Genomic DNA, 2,405 nt, shown 5'->3' with positions numbered 1-2,405 from the left:
CCCCTTAATTTGTCTTGCAGGACCAACATGTGCAACCATGATACATGGATTCAAGTTGCTCCAGGAACATGACTGGTGACAAAAGTCAGCTGACCTCCTTCATCGAAAAATCTGGAGGCTCTATCACTTTTGGAGACAACAGCAAGGGTACCATCAAGGGATACGGAATTCTCATCAAAGGCAACATCTCCATCAGCAAAGTGGCTTATGTTAAAGGTTTGAAGCACAACTTACTAAGCATAAGCCAGTTCTACGACAAGGGTCTTGAATTCAGATTCTGCAAGGGTTTCTGTATCATAGAAACAATGCCCGGTCAAACCATCATCAAGGCTAAGAGAGAAAGGAATCTCTATCTTCTGGATTTTCAATCCTCTGAGGGACAAGACACCCTTTGCCTTGTATCCCATAAGAGCGATGAAAATTGGCTATGGCACCAAAAGTTCTCACATCTGAATTTTGATGTCTTAAGAAATCTAGCCAAACAAAAGCTGGTCAAGGGTATTCCTGATCTCAACTTTGAAAAAGATCATCTATGCTCAGCCTGCGAGATGGGAAAACTAAAACTGGCCTCTCACAGAACAAAGTCAGAAACCTCCTGCACCAAGCCCTTGGACATGATCCACATTGATCTCTGTGGGCCTATATCTACACAAAGCCTCTCAGGAAAGAAGTACATATTGGTACTAGTTGATGAATACTCCAGATACACCTGGGTTGAGTTTGTAAAGAAGAAATCAGATGTTCCTGACCTACTCATTGGGGTGATGAAAAGACTCTAAGTCCTTCTACAACAAAAACTCATTAAAGTTAGAAGCGACGATGGAATTGAATTCAAAAATGCCAGAATCGATGAATATCTCATCAATGAAGGCATCTCGCAAAACTTTTCAGTAGCCAGAACCCCACAACAGAATGGAGTGGTAGAACGAAGGAACAGAACCCTCGTGGAAGCAGCAAGGACCATGTTTGCTTCATCGGAGTTACCCATCACCTTCTGGGCTGAAGCAATTTCTACTGCATGCTTCACCCAGAATCGGTCCATCATCAACAAGAGGCACCAGAAGACACCCTATGAGCTCATCAATCAGAGAAGACCAAATGTCAAGTATTTCCATGTCTTTGGGTGCAAATTCTTTGTACTCAATGATAAGGAATATCTTGGCAAGTTTGACAAGAAAGCTGATGAAGGAATCTTTCTGGGATACTCTTAAACCGCAAAGGCCTATAGAGTCTACATCAAAAGGACAAAGATTGTTATAGAAAGCATCAATGTGTCCTTTGATGACTCCACACCTATGACTTCTGGACACAACAGTTCAGGACTCGGACTTCAAAAAAAAGCATCTGATGCATCACTTGGCAAACCCAATGAATCAGAGTTAGCTCAATTATTTGAAGACATTTTCGAAGAAGAAGTAATCTCTGGATAAGCACCTACTACAAAATCCACTTCCAAAATCGATGAAGAACATGAAGTCTCCAATGCTAAAGGTACAACTCTTATTGAAACTCATGTTACTTCACCTTCTACTTCTTCTGTGTCTTCAGATCAAGAACAAGAACCAGAGTCTAACTTTGGAGATGATCTATTCGAGGGGGAGCAAGCAGTTCTATCAGTCGATGAAGAACTGCATCCTGTTGCTCAAGAACCCCAGTCAAGCACCAAGTGGACTAAAGACCACCCACATCACCAAATCATTGGTGATCCAACATCTGGTGTCAAGATGAGATCAGCAACAGCCAATGAATGCCTCTTCGCCAACTTTCTTAGCATGATAGAACCAAAGAAAATTTCTGAAGCCCTACAAGATCCAAACTGGATAGACGCAATGCAAGAAGAACTACTCCAGTTTGAGAGAAACACGGTATGGTCTCTTATGCCTCTACACAAAGGGAAGACGGCCATAGGAACCAAATGGTCTTCAGAAACAAGAAGGACGAAGATGACATAGTCATAAGGAACAAGGCCAGGCTTGTTGCCAAGGGCTACTGCCAAGAAGAATGGATTGACTACGATGAGACATTTGCTACTGTCGCAAGACTTGAAGCCATCAGGATATTCCTAGCCTATGCAGCTCACAAAGGCTTTAAGGTCTATCAGATGGATGTCAAGTCTGCCTTCCTCAACAGCAAACTTCAAGAAGAAGTATACGTGCAGCAGCCCCCTGGGTTTGAAGATCCAAAACATCCAGAGTATGTCTACTTTCTAGACAAAGCCCTCTATGGGCTGAAGCAAGCACCCAGGGCCTGGTATGAAACTCTATCCACCTTTCTCATCAATAATGGATTCGAAAAAAGGTACAATTGATACAACCCTCTTTCTCAAGAAGCATAAAGGTGACATAATACTTGTACAAATATATGTGGACGACATCATATTTGGTTCTACAAATGCAAAACATTGC

Source organism: Cynara cardunculus, assembly GCF_001531365.2.
Source record: "Cynara cardunculus var. scolymus isolate 2C chromosome LG 14, CcrdV1, whole genome shotgun sequence".
Classification (NCBI taxonomy): domain Eukaryota; kingdom Viridiplantae; phylum Streptophyta; class Magnoliopsida; order Asterales; family Asteraceae; genus Cynara; species Cynara cardunculus.
This window is presented reverse-complemented; position numbering follows the sequence as displayed.